We start from the raw sequence: 21,766 nt of genomic DNA, 5'->3' as shown, positions 1-21,766 counted from the left end.
ATACACACTTATTATGAATAGGTGCTTAATGTTTGGACAGAGCAGACTGTAGACACATAAACAGTCGTTTGTATTGAGATTCATTTGAAGATTTGCATGTAAGACAGGTTGTAAAGAAAATTCTCATCTTCCCTCACACGCTTAGCACAGTAAAAAGAGAGCCGGGGTCCTGCTCACGAGTAGTTAACCCCGTGTTGAGCGCCTCAAACCTCCCTCCTGCCGCTCCTCCAATCTGTCGAGTGTGTGCGTGTGTGATAGTGTGTGTGCGACTTTGTCAATATCACCCACGAGGGTTCCCCTGCCACCCCGCTGATGGGGATTAAACATTCATGATCATGTTTATTAATGACCAGCAGGCATCAGGGATTTCCAGGCTGTCACACACACACACACACACACACACACACGCACACACACACACACACACACACATTAGCACTTCCTCTCATACACCTACACAGTCTCTCCTCTTTTCACACACAAAAACTCTTCCTATTCTCTCACCCACACATATCAGCTATACACACTTTCTCCACACACACACACACACACACACACACACACACACACACACACACACACGCACACCTCATCTGCCTTAATGCTGTTCAGTTTGGTAGTAAGGTCTGAAGGGTCTGAAGTGTGCGTACATGTGTGTGTGCCTTGCCTCAGGCTGCTTTTGGGGGACAATTTTCAGACTAAAGACCTGTTAATTGGGGACAGCTTGTCCAATTGGGGACAAAAGCTGTGTCCCTAATTGGGGAAAAGCTGATGGGAAAGCTGAGTCAGTGATTAAGTTTAGGGTTAAGTTAAGGTTAGGGTTAGATTCAGTCTCTAGGAAATGACTGCACGTCCATGTGATGTCCCCAAAAGTGACTTCGATCAACCTATGTGTGTGTGTGTTTGTATATAAGTATGGATCCTTTGGCCTGTTAAGCTGAAAGAGAACAGATTTCCTGTCTCCATGTCTCTCTGGACCGCCGGTCTGAACTCTCCCAAGGGGTGGAGGGATGGACTGAGGACCTCGCTGTGAACATCTGTGACGGCCGGCCCCAGCAGGGACTGCAGTGTGACAGGGCCTATCCACAGCAGATGTCATGCCAGTGTGTGTGAGAGGGAGAGAGATAGTGTGTGTCTGTGTGTGTGTAATCAGGGGTTGAGAAGTCCATGACCTAGAGAAGATACAGAGGGAAAAGCTCTCTATTCTCTCACACTCTCTCTTCCTTCCTGTTAATTCTTGGTGATGCAGTGGTAACTAACAGGTGGATAAACATGGCAAACAGTAGCTGATCACCCTATAAGTATTATTCCACATTAATTCTAAAATAAAATCTGTTGTGTCACCAGAAAAAGTTGGACCTTTATTTGTTTGTCAACATTTCTAACGTTTTGTTTTTCCTTCTTCGTTCCTTTTTCCTTCCCTCTGGCTCAGAGACCATTTGTCCTCCTCGAGTGTGATATAAAAACTGTACGTGCTTTGCTCCGCGGCCTCCGCAAATGAAATGACAAATGAGTGACGAGCAGAGGAGCGCTGATGCTGCACTCTTCACATCCTCCCGTCTGATTCCACATCCACTCTCCGTGGCTGGACTTACCCCCATCATTCCTTCCCCACCGTGCTTTACCCTCATTATTCTTTTGCTCCGCTTCCTCCCCTTATCTTTTTTTTTTTTTATTCCTCTTACCATTTGCGTCTCGCCTCTCTACTTCTCTGTCTCTTGCGCTCCATCCTCTCCTAGCTGCTTTTTTTCTTTCTTGTTTTTTTTAAACTCCCCAGTGGAGCATATCACAGTCTGGTCAGATTCCCTGGTAACTGAGCCTTGCAGTGGGATCTACTGCCTGGATCATAAAACTAACTAAAAATACAGTTTGAGACCATTGGAGGTTATTTTTAGGTTTAATTTCCATCATGTCCAGAGAGGCTAGAGAGCAGTAAATTACTCTTCAAATTCAAGTTCACCTCAAATGAATTCACTCCTTTAGAGGGAAATCATCTGCTATTTGGTCGTCTAATCTGTTCAGATGAGAACATTGACCTTAAATAGATTTTTAACATCTATCCTTGGTAGAGCCACTTTTACATCTTTGCATTTTCTATTCTGTGTGTAAAGGTCGAAAAGTAAGACATTTTGGTAGCTGTAAAGAAAAACTTGTTTTAAATCAGCTATGTGCAGAAAACCTGCTTACATTTGTAAAAATTAACATATTGTTTTGAACTGTTCAGGACAACTCTCTGTCTGGTTTTTGTTTACTTCTGAAAGTGTGGAAACATCTGAGAAAGCCTGAATACAAACACATAATTGTGCTTTAATGATATTTCATTCCATCCGTATAAAAAAATAAAACAAAAACAGCCCTTCGCTGCTGAAATGTCTTCTTACCTTGGAGAATGTTGCTCTTTCTTTGATCTCTCAGCAGTGTGTGTGCTGAAGAGAGAGATAATGCCAAAAGTAATGATATGTCAGAGAAACATGGACAAGTTTGGACTGTGCACTGACTATAACAGAAAACAGTACAAGCACTGCCTCTGCAGTATAATTCAGTACAACATCCCTGCAGCAGTCCCTACCTTTATGAAGCTGTTTCTGTTCAGAGGAGTGATGCAGCGTTGAGATGAGAATACTGTGATCCTGAATCTAAGTGAATCTGAACAGAGTCAAAAAGCATCAGCGCTCGAAACAGAAGCTAAATTCAGACCAGGGACCACTGAAGACCTCGGTGGGGAGTGAGAGGAGAAGGGTCAGGGACCAGTGCAGAGGGTTTTACAAGGTGAAGGAGGGAGTTCTAACTAATGAATAAGCAGACAGTCTGCTCCTCTGCCAACCGGTTTGGCCTCCACCCTTTCTCTCTTTCCCTGTCTCTTCTTCCACCCCCACCTTATTACTCCCTCCCTCCCTTCCACGCCCTGAGTGTCACATGGGACACCAGGGAGAAAATGAGAAACATGAATTTGGCGCTCGTCTCGATTGTAAGAGTTTGGGAAGATAAGTGTGTGGGCTGGGTCAGACTGGGTAAAGCGGTGGAGGCTTAGAGGGTAAAGGATTTTGCATGGATCTGGAAAGCTGCCAGGGACTGGACGGAGGACTGGGTGGAGAAAAGAGATGTGGTTGATCTGGTGAACTGGCTTTTACACATACCGTTTTTAAATTACAATTTGGATCTGATTTTTGTAGTTACAGTGCCTTGCTGTCAGTAATCAGCGAGGAGCGAGTATCCATGTACATCAAACATAGGAGGTGGACAAAATAAGGGAAACATTTCATATGAAACGAATAACTTTCATCATCATATCATCACATCACATCATCATAATTACAAGGTCAGCTACACAGGCAAAGTAACCAGCGTAGCAATTAGTGGTGTGTGTCAGCTGTAAAAGAGGTCTGACAATCACTTTTTAATAACTGCTTTATGGGTTTTAATATATGGGTTGTGGATTCATACATTTTTAAATTTTTATACAAGCCTAATATAGCTGATGTAACCGCTGTTTATTCTGTATTTGGAACGATTTCGGTTCGGTAACTACGCAGTCATCTGCTGTTCAGTTCAACCTCTGTGAAAACAGGACAAAGATAGTTTTAAAAGGTACAATATTTGCATCTTTGCAGAACTACCAGGCTTTTCTGCATTGACTTTAAACAGATTTCCGTCTAGTATTGGAGCTGTGCACATTCAAATGGCACAGTGAAATCTATGCTAAAGTGTTGACATGGAGCTCTGGAACTGTAAAACTTCAATGGTAACACGACTTTCTGCTCAACTGCCGCAAGTCAAACTGAGACCAGCTGCGCTGCCAGCAGAAATCTACTGACATAAGTCAAACTTCGTCAGCAGGGATGAATGAGTTGATGAAAAAATGGAAATCTTTGCCAGGAAGTTATTTGTAGGATACTTGTTCAGAATAAAAGCAGGACAAACACAGAGCCATGAAAATAAATAAAGGTAATGTAGTGGATCTGTAATGGATATGATGGCCAGATTAACTCACATGGAGGAGGGATGGGTTAGAACCTCCAGTCTCTGAGCAATGTGGGCTGTTTTCTGTCCCCAGGTTTGTAGTGAGGTAATTTAATCAAACACGTTAAAAATATGCAAAATCCTAAACTAAAAACTAAAACAATGAAAGTCTTGAAACTGGAAATTTTTAAGACGTGGCACAAACCAGTTGATGCAGAGGAAACCTGGAGCTTTCGAGGCCACCGGAGGAGGCCCTGCAGCAATTGGCCACTTTACCCTGTTCGTAATCCAACCTTGATGATGTATGAGTCATTTTCCTAAAATGATAACGCCCTTATACGCACAGCGAAACAAATTTAAGAATGAACTGAACATCAGGATGAACTCAAATGCTTCCCATGACCTCCCAAATCACCAGACCTAAACATCATTAAACCTGTCCGGGATGCTCTGTGCATCCTTCTAAGACCTGGAGCCTTTCCCTCTTAGAAAGCTCCAATATCCTGTTACACACAGTTCAGGATTTGTACAGCGGCAGCACAAGGAGACATGAAGCTGTCTCACAGGGGAAGACCGAACTTTGTTGTATACCGTTTGGCATTTCACTTATTTTGTTCATTACTTTTCATGCAAACCACACTCCATGTTATCTTCTTAGTCATGGAAGATCCCCTGTCCCTTCCAAGGGGGACGTCATCGTAACATATACACACGCACACACACACATACCCACTCAAACGCACATACATCACAGCACACAGGAGGACTAATCCGATTTCACAGCCCAAATGAAAAGAGTCTCACATGCACACATCCATTAGCTATTATTAGCTAAATAAGCTAATAGGTAAACACACACACACGCACACAAAGAGCTGCTGTAGAAAACACAAACACAGAGGGAGACCTGCTGCTACAAAATGGAAATGTATTGAGTGCTCTTCTTTTGTTCACAGTACTCCCACGCAAATACACACAATAGACCAGGGTGCACACCTTTTGAAATGGACCTCAGAAACAAAATATTAACCTCACCTTAACTTATGGCCTTAAAGGCTGTAAATGTAAAATGTGGTCAACTGTAACATTTCCAGTGCTTCATTTTCTTGGTGCATTATTTTTACAGCTTCAATTTCACAATTTAAATTTTTGCATGGCACATGATACTTTATAATTCTATTAAACTGAATTAAATATGCGTTTCCTTTGAAAAGACTGAGGCAAAACGTTAGCATCCTCCCCAGCTGATGATTCATATAGAGGACATGGAAATAATATTGCTCTATTTTCAACTTACGGACACAAAGAATTTAGCATAGTGAATTGTCTCCTTGGGAATATCTGAAGGATATCCCCAAGGAGACATTAAAAACTGTTTATGAGCCTCCATTGTTGCCATGCACGCCTCCATGGGGCCTGTAACCAAACCAGTCCAGACAGTTTTGGGGGAAAGTATCAGCTTTCCATTAACAGCTCCAGGTCATTCATTTCCTACTTTGTTTAAAACTCGAGCTGCCAGACACAGACAACCGCCTCGGCTGGGTTTGGTGCTTTCTGCCGCTCTGCATTGTATACTGGTAGGTGATGATTTTGTGGGAAAGACCCAGAGCACTGTGAGTGTTTCTAATTAAGAAAGTGAAATGAGCAGATTTTAACAAGGTAATTTTAACAGCCGTGTGCTCTACTCCCTTCACATGGGTGTGAAAGTGTTTCTCAGCAGGGAGCGAGGAGGTAATGGGTGTGGGAACGTTGCCGTAGTGGGCCGGCTGAGGGGGACAATCACAGTCCTAATGGAGCAATACGAGCCAATTTGTTTCTAACACTTTCGATGGCGTCTGTGACGGCCAGTAGCATCGCAGTCAGAGCTGCGTTAATTGGTGAAAACGCAGTTGTGTGGTTGAATGTTGTTGCAGTTAAAGAATGTAATTAAAGAATGTAATTAACACGTTTGTCATTCCCAGCCTTCAACTCCCTGCTCCGAGTTGTTTGTGTCTGAATTGTCTGGCTTGTTTTCAGCGTCGTCTGTTGGCCTCATTGAATTAGCATGAGCAGAATTTAGTCTCAACACAGCCCAATACAAACCACATTACACTTCAGAGTGAATGATTGCATTTGGATCATTGGAATCAGCCTTTGCCTTTTCTTTTTTTTTTTTTTAACTGAATAGACCTTTTGAGTTTCAGAGTACGTTTGTTGGCTTGTAATATGTTATTCTCACTGGACTGGATCTAAGATTATGATAACTCAATCAAATGTCCCTGTGTTTGCTCTGGATTCCCCCTCCTCTGGCCTCTGACTGCAGGGCTGTGGTTGTAGTCATTCGACCAGGAGTGAAGAGATTTGAAGGAGCTTAAACTGTCACGCCAGCCCAGAGCCACAGACTGCTTCCTTATTCTCCTTCAGTGAGTCTATAAAAGACAAGGCTTGTCCAGTGCTGATCTTTCTTTCATAAAGTAATCTCTTCACAGTCTCTCAATCATTTATATCCCTTCCTTTCTCATGTGGGTTATATTTGGCTGCTTACATTCTCTCAACTTTGTCATTGTCAAATCTGCCCTACATTCGATTAAAGAAAATGTAAAAGTGGGTGCTCATGTGTTTTCTTGGGTGCATTTTTAGATCAAGGTCTCATGTCATGCCCACCACATGTTGAGCTGTCTACCACCAGTCCATCAGTCATATTTTCTCTCTCTCTCTCTCTCTCCCCCATGTTTGGACACGGTACAGTGGCACCATGTACCAGGCTTGACACGGCCTGATGGGAAGGCAAACACAGCTTTTTAGGATAAGCAATTTCCTTGTCAGTCGCTGCAGAGTCACTCGCTGTTATGGAGAGTTTCTCTCTGTAAAAGCCAGAGGAAAAACTCTAGGCGGCTCACTGTGTTTGTGCTAATGCAGGTGTGCAGTGTTGCCTGAGAGGAAATGGTGAAAAGTAGAAATTCAGTGCAGATAAAACATAAAGGCTTAAAGGGATAAAGAAAAAAAAACTGTTGTTTGCAGACTGTAGTTTGTGGAGCGTTGTAGCCGAATGGATTTGGTAAAACTATAGAACAGATTTCGCTTTTTCACACAACAGATGCTCATATGTGTTCACAAAGCTAATCTGAGTGACTGGGCTCTGGGTTACGCTGTAAACTGAATGTACTGTATGGTAAGTAGACATGTTCTGATGTGGGATCCAGTGTTAATAATAGTAAAGCTTAGATTCCTGACTCAATACTCATCTGAAAAATCATGGCTGAGTGTGGCACAATGGATTCTTTGGTATTGGACAGATGCATATTTGCATTGTGTTTATCTTATGTGAGCTACTGCCTGACTCTTACTTCACATAGAAAGAGACGTGAGGGTCCACATACCATTAAAACTGCTGATGCCACAATAAATGTACACATTGGTTCATGTACTGAAATAAATTTGGAAAACAGAGTAGACAGAGCTAAAGGTGTGCAAACATATATTTATCCAGGAGTGGCTGAATGAATGCACTCAAGGGAATTTACCATAGAAAGAAAAATTGTGAATTGTGACATGCAAGCATAGCCTGCAGGGCTTTAGGCTGAGGCAAGTAATTCCTGTAGTACAGATTTACTGCTGTATGTCCTTTGACTGGCTCATCCTCAGCTTATTTCTGTTCAATACATTTTGTATTAACTGGCGCTGCTCAATTTAGAATCCATTTTGGCAATTTTCACCCCCTTTTCCGTCTGTGTCTGGCTTTCATCAGCTTCTCGTGTTGATTTCTCAAAGCCGCCCAACACAATCTGGAATCATCTGTACTCAACTTGTTCGGGATTTCTCACCAGAAATTACCACGATGACTAACTGATTCCATAATGCTGTCTTGATAATCCCTGCTTGATTGGCCTGATAGGTGCAGACTCTGCGCTCTTACTTTCGAAATGATTAATTTAACTGAGAATAATGATTGCAAGTAGATGCAAACAGGCAATCAGCCAGAGAAAGAGAATGGAGGTGCTTTCTCACAAGGCAGATTTGGACGTGCATGATCCACCAGTGCACCAAAGTCAGATACAGTTGTATGTGCAAAAGTTTGGCCGCCCCTGGACAAATTCCCGTATTTTGTTTTAAAGTAGTTAAAATGCTATTATGACCCCTGCAGCAAACACATATTTTTAAAAAATGACCTTTTTTTTTTTAGATGTGCTAACGTGTTTTTTCATTTGCACATTCTCAAATTTACTTTCCGCAGGTGCAGCCTCACTTGCCAGTATTTTAGCTCTATCTTTGTCTTACAGTCCCATTCTCCCTTTCATCAAATGGCCTCAATCTTTTCTCCACATGCAGGGACACAAAAACCACACTCAGCTCCTCACTCTCTCACACCCTCGTGATAGTTTCTTCACCTAGAACTCAGTAATCAACAGCTCAGACACATCCACCCCCCCCCGCCCCTGCTCTGTGGTGCTTGCTCTCCCTCTCCTCTCAGTAGTAATGGCATATCCGTGTGGCAGACAGGCGTCAGACACACAGATGATGCAGTGTGTTGGGGTTGGGGGCAGATTCATCGCATATGTGGTTTCCCATATCAACATATCCATACAGGTTTATATGTCCTCTGATGAGCAGGCGCAAGCTGCTCTATTAAGCACCTACCTGCTCTATCAGCCATTACTTTCAACTTCAGCTGCTGGATTTATTTCTGTATTTTCTTCAGTAAAAGGGCGAGGAGTTTTTTTTAATCTAATGCTAATAAAATCACGTTTACAGAATGGGGCTTTCATTGCTCTCTATGTCCTTTAAAGATCCGAATAACACTGGTGTGAGAGGTTGGCTGCAGTGACACACAGTTCGCTCGTTGTCGTCATTGATTTCTCATTAGTTTGGCCCTTAGGAGTCTGCAAGCTATCACTTGGATCAGACCTGTCGTGTTCAATTAAAAGCCTTTTCAAAATGGACTGGCTTTTTCATACCTTATCTTCACCCATGCCCTTTCCTGCGTAAAGATTTCCTTTGTCTATTGTGTGAGCTGCTGCAGTCGCCTCTTTGTGGTCGTGGACGCTTTAATGTCGGCTGCTGTATTTAGAAACAAGTAAGGAGTTGTTTCAGGGTGTGGCGTGAGAATATCTGATTATAGCCCTCTCTCTGTCTGTCTCACACACGCACACACACACACACACCTTATGACAACTCTGTCCCTGTGTTTTCTGGATGCTGTCACGTACACACACATCTTCCCCTCCAGACAACCGCAGAGGACCTTCCACACCAGCCTACCAGCCTTTGAAACAACTGTACGGGACTATTTTCTCCCGGCCACAGTCAGCCATTAAAGGCTACATGACAAATGAGCGGGGTAATTACACGTGGACACTGAACAGGCCAGCTCTCGCAGCTCAGCACCTCATGCAGTGGTAATAATGGCTGCATCACATTGTACAATGGGGCAGCAGGGAGAGGAGTGTGAGAAAATCACTTAGCAGGGGGTCTGCCCGCCCCCTCCCCTTCTCTCACATACAGTAACACACTCTCACATACACATACAATTACTATGACGACCCTATTACAGTGGCCATAACGGCAGAGCAAAGTGGTGACAGTCAGGACGGCCGGACCAAAAGGTGTTGAGAAGGCTCATTTGAGAGGAGGAGAAGGCGCTGAGGTGTTGATAAGTGTGTGACTGTGATGTGTGTACATGTGTGTGAGCCCATACCTGTCCTGCCTGTCCGTGGAATATCTGTTTGGCGTCAGCACAAAAAAATGAAAATGCTGGCTGAGCTCACTGTTTTTCTGCTCCCTGTTGTGTTTTAAAGCAATAAACTGGCAATACTAATATTTCAGCCTTTCTGAGTTAAACAGGAAAAAGCCCAATCAGGGATGTTGCCTTGTGTCAGACGCAACAGACAGACAGAAAAGGAGGATGGGAGGCAGGATGTCCGTCAGAGTCAATTATATTTAATGAGATGCAGGGTGACCAGAGCTCCTGATAGCTGCCAGACGACACAGAGAAACTCTATGTGGCCAGAATGTTTCCAGAATGCTTCGCTGAGCAACATTACGTACTGGGTGGGAATCCGTTGCACGTCACTGGTAAAGACTGATGACATTTGCCCAGTGGATCACAGCAGTGATCGTGATGGTTCTACTGGATGATTCACAACCTTATTCATATGCGTAGTCCCTTGACACCCTCGAAGACGCGTAATTAGATAGTTTGTTGATTTCAAAACAATATGCTCAGCTAACTGGAGTTGAATACCCTGTGGCTAAATGTTACAGAGGGGGAATGAGAGGCTGCTTGTTGTGTAGACAGATCTTGATCGGTCTGTGATGAAAGGAGCAGAGCTTTAAAGTATCTACTGCTACAGTGGGCAGCAGAGAGGCCCCACTGTAGCAGCTGTAAAGAGGCTGATATGCAGATTAGATGGATCTGGCTGGGCTGACACGCCTGGCTGAAGAGCCACATTATGAAACACAAGGTTTACGAGCATCGCAAAGGCGATTGCAGGAAGGAAGGCCTGCTCATCGCAACTGTGTTATCAGGGAGTGGTGGCATCTGAATGAGGATGACTGAGAATGACAGGAGGAAAACGAAAGGCAAAGTCAGAGAATAACAATGATCATTCTTCTCTTCACTTGCATGCTGTTTGATTGTCTGAGACCAAACCTGTTTCCTATCACTCTGACCATCAGTTCATTAGTCCATGTGACAGACAGGTTTGATAGTGTTATGTAAAATATGCTCGCCCTCTTCACCTTTCCAAGCAAAACAGCTGGATGAGAACGGAAGCACAAGAAACTGTTGTGGCCATGGAGCTGCCAAAGAGAGTCTCATAGGACTACAAATCTAAATTCAGTAAGTTTGTCCCAAGAAAGTTGAGCAGTGCTACAGTGGATGAGGGTGCGCATTATGAGTGACAACAAAAGTATCAGTAGTATTTCATTTGTTGATGGTCCCTGTGACATAAAGTTTATCATCTGTTTGTGTCTGGAAGGGTCCATGTGGAACGAATGACCCGACAAATGTGTGAATGCTTAGCAGACATCCAGTGTTTTATAAACACAACTGTGTGCGTCCACTGTCTGCTTCTGTTTTTACTCTAAATCCGTGCCTTCAGTGTTTTAAACAACTATTTAGTATTGCACCTCCATAAAGTTGGATGAAGCTGGACTTCCAAGCGAGACATAAAAAAATGAATAAATAAAAAAAAATAATAAAAGATTAAAATCAAAGCAGCAGATGTAGGAACCCTTACTTTAAGTCCCTGGTATGGATTAAGACAAAAAAAAAAAACCTGAATCCTACATTTCCCATACTGCACTTTCATTTCTTTCAAACCCAAACCTCTGGTTCATAAAGCAAGCTTTTTGTTACAATAAAATAAGAACAGTCTCAAGCCCAGACTCAGATAACCCTGATAGCATCATGAGTATTATTGTTATTATCATTATTGACAGATAAGAAGACAGTATAGAGCTCGTCCTCCTTATGAATAAAATGATCATCATGCCTAAAATCAGTGGAACACCCCTTTATATTAGGTGAAACAGTCGTGATTATTTGATTTCACTGAGGACCCTGACATTTCCCTGAGGGACCCCTTAAAGTCTACGAACCATTCATTCACGTAGATATACATGTCATTAATCCCCCGGTACTGCATGCTGAACTAATGTAAGCGGCCAACCCCCCCCCCCCCCCCGCACCTCCTACTCCCCCCCCCCTCTCAGTGTCCGTGGAGGGAGGGAAGGAGGAGTTTAACCCCACATTGTCTGGGAGGAGTCCGCAGTCTCTTGGCGCTCTGTCCCAGGAACGTTTGCTCTGAAAACAGAGAAATCGTGGAAGTCCGCGCCAAGAAAATCCGATTTCTTTTTTCTTTTCCTTTCTTTTAATGCTTCTATTAAACGCAGCAGCGTTATATGAAGCGGCTGCGAAGAGGGAAGCACGTAAATAGTGAGCGAAGAATGTTTAAGCAGAGGAAACGTTAACCGGTAAGTTGCAAGCGAACTTGTTTTACAGTCACGGTTGGTTTTAAAGGTCTCGCTTGTGCGTATAAGTGCCGCTTTAACGCCTCTACGCATCCGCGCGTTCACTTCAGATGTGTGTGTGAAACAAAAAGTTTGAGGACGTTTGTGTAATGTTGAGAGTTAATGTCACCAGTGTCTTCTCACGGGTCGCTGTGTGTAGTAAAATCTCGCTGCAGCAGTTGTGGGAGAAAATGATTTCCCTGCACAAACGTGATTGTGGTCAGTGGCTATAAGTGATTCATGGTGAAAAGAGTTTTAACAGCATGGACCATTGGATGAAAAGCACTTTGTATCAGTGTGCTTTGTCCTGCAGAGACAGAAAATGGCCTCTCCCTTTTATATTTATAAACATTTGATATTAAAACTCAACAGTGTGAGTGCTCATTTCCACCTCCCTCATTAGGATGCACTGTTTGTTATTAAATGTTTTGTGGGGTGTGATAAATAAAACAGATTGCATCCTGTCTTTATACTCAGCCTTGGAAGTGAATTAAAACTCCATACTAAAGGCATCTCAGGGTCTTTCCATTGACACAGTAGATCATTGAGTGTGGAGATGTTCAACATGTAGTCCTCAGCAGTGATTGCTTCGCTTTCTTTCTTTTTTCTGATTTATGAACTGAGAGACTGGGAGCACTGGCCATTCCACTAAATGCTGGGGAATGTTTGGATGTGATTTATCCTCCACTGTTATTGTTGTGTGGTTGTGTGTTGGGGTGGAATGGCTCTCTTGCCTCATACAGAAGCAACAAAAGGACCTCGAGACCCCTGGGGTGAAGGGCCAGCCCATAGCAAACAGGGCCGTGGAGTGGGAGGAAGGGCCGGGCATGCCTTTTGGCACGATGGGCCCTCTTGTCATGGAAACCCAACACGAGAAGGTGTCAGTTTGGCTGCCTTGCTATCTTTGCACGCCGCCGAGGAGGGTTGCAATAATAAAAACACAGGCTAATGTTTGACTTGAAGAGGCTGGCTGGCGTGTTCACTGATCTGAAGGCTGGAGTCTGTCCAGTGTTCTCACAGCTGTATCTAGGTGGAGAAGTTCAGTGTGACTTGGTAATGATAAATGATGTGATTAATGATTATTGAGCAATGGATCTGATAAGTAGATGCACTGTAAATTTATTACCAGTCATTTACTTGGAACAGGAATTAGACTCAGCCCAAAATGAGCGGAAGAGAAAAGATATCCAAGAATGAGTTGTGTTTATTTTTCTGGAGAGGAGACAAGCTGGGCGTTTGAGTCACCCCTGTCTAGTTAATGGACTATACAGGAATGGTTATTTACTTACATAATTGCTTTTGTTCTCACATGTTCACCCTGTTTGTTTATGTTTTTTCCTTTTTAATTCAGAGATCAGTAACAAAATCAAAATCACCCGGTCAGAAGCTCCATGGATATCTTGGCTTTTGCGGCTCACATTTTTGTGGCAAAGAAATCCTCAACCACAAGGAACATTATGTTTTTACTACTCTGTTTTTCCCTGGGTTGGGACGGGGTCTTGAACCAGAGTGATGCTGATTGAGTGTGGCCCATAATTTCCTTTTAGTGGAAAACGTGATTGCTTTGGTAGTTTCACTCTTTCCTTTTGTGCCACGAGTTGCACATTATGCCTTTCATCCTGGCAGGACTGCCTGTTGTCAAAGTTGTTTACCAGTGACAAAAGGGAGATGTAATGCTGCCCCCTCACCGGGTGGCACCGAGTTGCTTCACAGGCATCTACAGCTCATCGCTCGTCTAGTTGAAGTTGAAGGGCTCAGTAACATCATCCAGCAGTGACATAATTACCACAGGAACCCCCCCCCCCCCCCCCCCCCCCATGAAACTGTCTGTTTTGAAGTCGGTTGCTGTCTGTAGCTTTGCCGAGTTATGTGAAGAAGAACAGTCTCACTGTTGCGGAAAACTTGCTCTTCTTGTCTTTGACACTTTGATGCTCTGTGTGAACAGCGACATTTGTGGAGTGAGAAAAAGACTTATTCTCCTCTTTGCGGACACTGTGTGTGAGTGTGAGTGTGTGAGCGTGAGCGTGTGTGTGAGCGCCAGTCTTTGTCTTTAATGCTGAAGTGCTAGCCCGCTGGCCGAGAAACACCAATGTTTCATGTCCTCTCCCCGGCACATTTTTCTCCATATAAGGTGGCGTGCATGTGACTTATCAGGCACGGGTAACATCTGTGCTTATTGTCACATGGTACTGAGGGCCTTTTACTGTCTGTAGGTAGAGAGGCACTGAGGGGGGAAACCACAGGCGCTCCACATGATTGCTGCATCTTCAAGACAAAAGGATTTGAAATGGATCAAATTGAAATCAACAAAAAGTTTTACTTTCAAGGCTTTTATTGTAGTTTAAACAACCCGGACAGGCGAGTATAATAGTGGCTTGTATGTTTCTATTTCTTACTTCTGTGGTAGAGATTATATTTGGCTTTCAAAGTGTTTGCTGGTAGTGTGCGGCCAGCAGTGTCTGGAGTGGCTGCTATAAAAAGCAGGTGGACTGAAAGCTGGTGTTGACAGTGTCTTGGCTAAGACTTTTCATTTGCTACCACACTCAGTGAGAGACACATGGCTGGCTTTGACCCCTTCCTGGTGTATACAACTACAGGTCAAAGAGCTATCGCCAACACAATGCTGGCATTCCCTGTCCCGTCCTGTAGCGGCGGTTTGGACAAAAATAACAAGCGAACCCTGTGACTAAAAATCAGCCGGTCAGAGATGCTTTGTACCTAGTGAGCTGCATAATTCAGTGATTCTGAGTTTAACTTGTTTTGCTATGGCCACTGGGCTGGCGGACACACGCGCACACACACACACACGGCCGGCCACTTTGAGGGATTGCTCCAGTCAGCTGCAGTTTGTGTATATGCTCCAACAAGAGAGCCCCTGCTCTGCTGCACAAACAGGAACCTTCTGTCCAGCTCAGCAGAGCGACGTGGTGCCATCCAGCTGAACCGATGCGCCCATTCGCGCTCCTCATAACAGCCACAACTCCCCGGCCTTTGAGAAGATTAATGTGTAGCTCTAAATGAAATTGCACTCCTTCTTGGTCACCTGCTGGAGAATAGCCTGTAAGGTTTACAAGGAAAAAAATGAAGATTAAATGGTGGCGGGGGCTTTTACAGTGTGTCAGACGAGGTATCAGATTAAGAGTTACCAAGCAGATGATTGGGCTGTAGGTGAACAATGGCATGAGGAAGCTCTTAAACAGTGCCAGACGACTTCACTTGTGATTCAGACTTTCATTAACCCCAGAGAAATTACTGGAAGACACACCATTACCAGTCTTTTATTGATGGCCGTATAAATCATTTGGCGATTGGTGTACATGAGACAAAAAGCCCCCATGGTAGCAGTTGCGTAGCAGTGCATGTAATTCCTGTAAGCATACCAGACGGCATGCTATATTTCAGTCTGGAAAAGCTGCTGTTTCAGCATTTGAACCCGACCGGAGTGATTTACAAACCGTGTATACACAAGAAGTAGTTTGATTATCAAAATGTGTGAACAATAAGATGGAGAGGACAAGGAGCGCTGGGTACAGGAGCTGTTTGCTGCTGTACTGATCCACATGTGGGACCTGATATCTTCCCGCCTGCTAGGGAGAACCCAGTTTGGAGTGTGTGTGTGTGTGTGATCTTATATTCTCAAAGCATTTTCTTTCAGAGCGCTGATGTAAAATCCTGTTTGAGCCTTTGATTATGAATTCAAGCTGGAAACAGTTTCATCATGTCTGTCTGCAGTAATGTCTGATATATTTGGTTTCTGATGCCGTTGCCACATTATTTGGGCAATCAGTGACCTGTTTGTATGGAAATACCCCATCCCGTTCTGCTCCCCCACCCACCCATCAGCTCTACTCCTGCTTACCGGTCAATCCTTATAACAATAGAAATTGTGATTGATCTGCTCTACCTCGGTCCAGTAGCCATAAGGTCTCACTTACTATCCTTGCCCTATTGGAAAGGCAAACACAGCTGGTGCCACAGGCCAAAGTGCTCGTTGCTGGGATGTTCAGTTGGCGCCATGTGTCTTGTATTGTCCTCCGTGATGGATGGAGAACACTCTATGTACACATTTACTCCAACACATCCCACCTGCTCATCAGTGGGTGGAGATTGACTGTCTTTTTGTTTTCAATGAAAGCAAAGCAGCCCACCCTCTTATTTTTTATTTATTTTTTTTGTACAGCTCATCAAGCTCGGTGACTGATGGTGCTAACATATCCAGAATCATATGTTAAACAATCAAAATGTCTCTTTGATCTTCATGGTAAGATGGATTTGCTTTTTATAGTTAAATTAGATTTCAGATTTCTCCATCACCGTAGCCTGATTAGTATCCCATCCCAATATGCTCCTCTGAATAAATGATAAATCTTAGGATTGCAAAGTTATAAAGAGCAGATGGGAAAGAGTTTTGTGATTGTGCATAAATCCATCACTGACCACACATGGATCCAACTGTATCTAATAGTCTATTCATCACAGCCTTATCTTCAGGCAGCCATATATCAGCCATCACAACACAAAACTGCACTAACTCTTCAGTCTCAGGAGACACTGATGTTGTTTCCCTTCTTTTGCTTGCTCAGTAACTCGCTCGACTGAACTGCTCGAGACATGACGTGACCTTATCTGCACAGTTTCCTGGGCCCTGTGACAGACGTGAAGTGCTTTGGAGGGTCTTTGGCAGCCGTTGTATTCGTGTTATGTTGAGGAACATTTTCAGGCTCATTAGCACTCCTCTCCCTGTCCAGCCCCCTCCCCGCTTTAGCGGTCGGTGGTTTGATCTCCGAGCAAGATAAGCTCTTTTCCCCACTTCTCAGTCTCCAGGCTTTTGTCATGTTAGTTCAGTCATTTGGCGTCCGGCCAGCGTAAACAGAGACGTGATTGCTTTAGGTCAATGGCAACCCTGGCATCCACTCAGTGAACATGCTCAATTAAAGCTTTCTTGAAAATCCTTTTCTCCAAAGAGGTAAATGTATCCAAATAACCTGTTTCCTTGGGCGATATCATCGTCAAGGCTTATTTGGCTGAAAGGCCTCAGCTGTCAGAAGGAAAAGGATATGTGAGTGAAGGAACTTGTTGTAAATCACATTAAGATAGGAGCAAAGAAACAGTGGTTGTAGGAACATTTTATCAGTTTCATCAGTCTTTGCAGTCTGTGCCTCTGAAAACGGTGTAAAATATGCATGACATCCTCAATGTAAGGGAAGTTGAGTGGTGTATCGGCCAGGCCGCAGTAGGCGAGCCTGTGTGTGGGCTTGCTTATTTTTTACGCTACCTTCTGAATGCCAAAAGATTGACCAGAATTTCTCCATTTCTCACTACCATCGACTCAGATTTCCCTCATCTTCCAGAAACTTACAGTTCCACTTTTCTCTGCTCTGCTAGTGCCAAGACGTGATCTCCTCTTGGCGGTTACATAAGAGCTGTTTAACCCAGGGTTCACCTTCTCTGGCCCAGAAGGACCAACTTGCTCACCCTGCCAGGCCGACTCTCCATGCCACCCTGGCTGCACAGTCCGCAGCTTGGGTGGTTTTCGCAGTTGATGGACGCAGGTGCAGGGGCAGGTGCAATAGCGGTCTAGACTTTTCCACCCAGCTGTTTAGATGGAGAAATACTTGCAGATAAACAGGGGAAAATTTCAATTCTTGTACCTCCAGGTGCAATTGTGTATCACAGGATTGATTCCCAATTCTGGCACATTTTTGCTATCCAAAAAAAAAAAATCTAAAACAAATCACTCTTATAGAATAAGCTCACCATCAACAAACACACACAAGAGTACTGCCAATATACAAAGTCGAGAAGGTCAGTATTACAGCTAGCGGATGCCTCCATGGGTTGATGCCAAGTCAAGCAGATTACGCAGAGTGCAGGTCATTGCTCAGTTTGTTGCAACTTGAGAAAGTCCTGCATTATTAATACATCTCTTTCCCCAAATGGTGTCACAGCAGATGCCACCAGGCTCTTATAAATGCTGCTTTTTAAAAGTTTTAGCAGTTTAGCCAACATGGGTTCAAAGCTGTGTCAGAGGATTATTAAAACTTGCCACTCAGAGAAATTCTGGGCCATAAGACTGAATCTCTGAACCTCATGGTATGACTTTATAGAGGAGGCAGAGGGCAACCAGTTCACCAGGCTGCTGTAAACACACAAGACACGTGTGCTGTGTGTACAGGGGATATCAGACGCTATTAATGGTATTTGACATTCAACTGTCATTGGAGAAGCTGAGTCGTAAATTGTCTGCAGCTCGATCCTAATGTTATTAAAGGTGCTGTAGCCAAGAAAGTGAACTACTTGGTTCATAGACTCCCACTGATCTGGTCTTGGTTTCTCTATCTAAGCACTACAGCTCCTCCAAGAGAGGTTCTCAGAAATAGAAATACTAAGTAAGACAACATGAGTTTGAAAGAGTAGTTTGATATTTGACCTGACCTGTTCCTTTTTAAAAGGTAAATATTACTATAACCATAGTTTTCTGGTGTAATTGTGAAATCAATTTCTTTATTTTTTTATTCAAAATTTATTTTTAATTCTGGAAATTTAAAGCAGCCTTCAGACGGTCATGACTCGACCTTAGGATTCCTGAGCTTTGCTGCACAGTGACCCCACCTCTCCCTGTAACCTAGGCATGAGACTCTATGTTATGGCAAGGACAGTAGCTAGAATGGCTCATCTCACTCAACCCCTCAAACCTCCCTCGTGGGTTGACCCACTCAACTGGACCATTGTTGACGTTTCCAGATGGATCGCTGTGGATGTGGATTATGTGTGGGATCACAAAGTCTACAGTTTAGACTATCTCTCTGTGGTAAAATGGGAACGACTGACTCACAGCTACAAGGGATGTGCATATCCTCTGTGTGTGTGTATATATTAGAAAATCACTACTGAAGTATGCAGGGCCACTGTGGTGCACATGTTGTAAAGCAGCTCCTCTGCTTGCATTCTCTCTAGATGAATAATCAGAAGTCTGTTTTACTCGGCATAACTCTTAAAGCCTTCGCCATCCACGTTGATGGGGTAGGTGTGTGAGAGCCGCCGGTTGGCTTTCACCCAATAAAAGTTTTGATCTCTAGCTCATCTGCTTTCGTGGTAGGAATCCTCCTGCCTGATTATCAAAGAAAAAAGAACATGTCTCTTTCAAAGATTTTTCTACATCCAGCAACCACCTTTTTTATAAACTCATTGATATTCGCCTTGCATGTAACAGGATCTGGTGTAAAGTGAATCCGTACAGCGGTGAAGTCATTCATTATAAATCATTTCCCCTTTGGAGGGTGAAATCATTTATTCACAGTCTCATGAGGTTAGTGATCCAAGGAGCACGCCCTGACTGATGACTAATAGGTGGCTGATGTTATGTCACTCAGCCCACTGACATGCACTGGATACACTTTGCTGTCTGTTATTGCAGTCCACATTCTCTGTCAATATTAACAACTACCAGAAAGCTTAATTTCGCTTTTTTTTTTTTTGCCTCAGGTGTCTTTGCTGAGTCTTGGATACAGCATGACAGTTTTCACTGGTGATTGCCAATTTTCTCAGTCCACATGTCTGTTTCTGCCTGGCAGCGACTCTAACTGTAAAAAAAATGACTTTAATAACTGTGATACTTTCTTGAAGCTATTTTGAAAACCATTCTTGTCTCTTTAGGCGCTCGTCCTGCTCCTCAGTAGTAATTTTGTGTGTGTGCGAGCGAGCGGTCTTGTCTCCAGTGGCAAGCCCTGTGGTCTGCTCGCGTGGAGAAATCGGCCTCGCTGGAAACTTGTGGTTGCCTTTTTTTTTAATGCTAATAATGATATTATACAGTTCATAGGTTTGCACTGGCATACCCTAGCTTAAAGTAATAATAACAATGTTGAGAAACTCCAGGAACTGGGGTTTCCTGACAGTTTAGATGATTGTTAGTGTTCAAGGAGCTGGGTGAGCCGTACTTACACAGTCATGTTTTATTATTAGTCTCATGTATCATTTCACTCCGTATTTTTTCTTCTTTCCTTCTTTTTTTTCACTCTGTGATTCGTGTGTACATGTGTCCTGCAGCTGATGAGATTTTAAATTAAGAAGTGGAAATTAACACATTTCAGTCTTTTGTTTGTCATCGACATGGACAACACTTAATTGGACCCTTGGAGTGTGTGTGCGTGTATGTGTGTGAGTACGAGGGATTGTCTAAGTGTTCATGCTTGGTCCCAGACATGCCTCCTGCTTTTGTTAATCATGCTATCATACAGTGCCACAGGCTTTTTTTTCTAAGCCAACAAGTATTTTAACAAGCTGAGAGACTGCACTCATTCTTTCCGATCTTTTACCAGCATCCATATCATCACGCTTAACGTCTGGGCTTTTTGGCAAGCCATGCAATACGCTCTGGCTAGCCACAGGAGTCCAAGGCCAAGATACATTCATGCATAGCGTGAAGTATGTTGAAAAAAATTTGCAGTCATCTTCTATATGCTGCGTGCAGGGGAACATCAGAGCTGCTTTGATGTACTCTGAGACAAAACAGCCTCATAGACGCTACAGACAAGTCAGATCAGGTTAGATTGTTTAAACCACTATATGCCTCTTTGGTCATTATTACTGTTTAAAGTGGGTTGCAGTGCATAAGTCTTGGCAGTGCGTGTTGTTCTTTTCAGTTATTATCAAGCCTGGGTGGCAGCGCCTTCTCTTGATCGTTCAGGAGTTGCATTTTCTGTGAATTTCTGGCTTTTTATTTACACCTTCGTCTGGGTGGGTGTGGGTGGAGCAGTTGCCGTATCTCCACCAGTAATGAGAGAAACAGTGGATGGTTTGTAGTAAGGCGTTTGCCTCAAGGGTTAAGTATCCATCTCCATTCCCTCTAAGCCCTCCCCTGCTAAGGAGGAGAAGGCTGTGAATAAATACCACCCTTGTCCTCTCATAATGGAACAGCTTGACCTTCTGTGACTTCTGCTGGTCTGAGCATCTGCCTGTCGATTCCTCCAGCCCGCCCTGTGGGACTTCACCAGGCTGTCACATCTGCCTGTGAGCAGTAATTCAATTGGTTGAGGAATTTATTTTACTGGATAAAAATTAAGGACTGGCCTATAATTTTTCAAGTCAGAAAAAAACACCATCTTAGCTGGACTATATTGTTGATTTACTGTCTATAATTGTGAGAAAGTATTTGTTTCTTTCTGGGCACTGTCCATGACGACTGCATAATGAGCGTGGTCCTCATTGACATTCTTCAGCCTCCCTATATGGATGGGATAATAATGAGTTTGGCAGGGGCCTTAATTTAATCGTGTCGGTAAAAGCGGTGCACATGTGGCACAGCTGCTAGTGCTTAGCCGAGTCGTGCCATGCGCTTAGAAGGGGTGCCATTGGGTGCCTGCACTGGCTTGTTTCTGTGTTATCAGTCTTTATGAAACACATTCCTCGGTGAAAAGGCTTTGCAGAGCAGGACAAAAGAGTTTGTTTAGCAGAGATTTATCTGTGACTTCTCTGCAGCAATCGAATTAGCTCACGTGCTTCTGTGTCCGCATGACTAGAGAAACTGGTTTAGGTGTTTTCCTGCAGCTTTCACAGGTCAGTCTTTGTTGTTGCGTTTATTTAACTTTCCCAGTTAAAGCACAGTGGCGCTTGAGTTCTTTGTCGAACACCTGTTCTGGATTACAGGTCGATAACTGCTCCCAGCTAATTTCTTGTGATAATTCAACGGTGAAATCTAATCTCGCCTCGGCTGTTTGGGCTCATTTAGTGCCACAATGTTAAGAATCAAAAGAGTCCCAATCTGGTTCTACTTGGAAATGAAACAGAGACAAATGCACAAACGTCAAACGTACACACT

At 43.6% G+C, this 21,766-nt stretch overlaps 1 protein-coding gene across 1 annotated transcript in view; it reads left to right on the top strand.

Annotated features, from left to right (window-relative positions):
* Positions 1–11,702: 11,702 nt before the first annotated feature.
* tiam2a (TIAM Rac1 associated GEF 2a) overlaps positions 11,703–21,766 on the top strand; it is a 68,682-nt gene continuing 58,618 nt past the window's right edge. The window contains exon 1 of the mRNA XM_041059925.1: positions 11,703–11,913. The gene's annotated coding sequence lies outside the window, so the exon portion shown is untranslated. The remainder of the gene's footprint in view (positions 11,914–21,766) is intronic.

The sequence above is a fragment of the Toxotes jaculatrix genome, chromosome 17 (assembly GCF_017976425.1).
Source record: "Toxotes jaculatrix isolate fToxJac2 chromosome 17, fToxJac2.pri, whole genome shotgun sequence".
NCBI classification, from domain to species: Eukaryota; Metazoa; Chordata; class Actinopteri; family Toxotidae; genus Toxotes; species Toxotes jaculatrix.
The sequence above is the reverse complement of the archived record's forward strand: the minus strand, read 5'-3'. Positions and strand labels throughout refer to the sequence as shown.